Below are 353 nucleotides of genomic sequence, written 5' to 3'. Positions count from 1 at the left end.
ATTTAATGCCTTATCTATGTACTATGTATCTATGTATTATCTATGTATTTTGTATGCTGGAGTTTTTAAACAATCCAGGGAAGACAACAACATTTCTTTAGCAGAACAATGTTCAAACAATGCTTTTGTGCAAGTAAGTAATACAATGCTACGTTTTGAAAATTTACAGAATTCCTTAGGGTTTGCACTGGGTGTTTACATCTATCATTTTACATGAAATTGAGCCATAGAGATATTGATAGCCCTGCTTACAGAGCCACCAAATTAATTTATCTAATTCAGTTTGTGGGGTTTTCCCATTCAGTTGGCCATGCAACAACCGTAATAGAGAAGTAACAGAGTGTAGTGTATAC

Source organism: Rhinichthys klamathensis, unplaced genomic scaffold (genome assembly GCF_029890125.1).
Source record: "Rhinichthys klamathensis goyatoka isolate OS25496 unplaced genomic scaffold, OSU_Roscu_1.1 h1tg001024l_1, whole genome shotgun sequence".
Classification (NCBI taxonomy): Eukaryota; Metazoa; Chordata; class Actinopteri; order Cypriniformes; family Leuciscidae; genus Rhinichthys; species Rhinichthys klamathensis.
Note: the sequence above shows the minus strand (reverse complement) of the source record.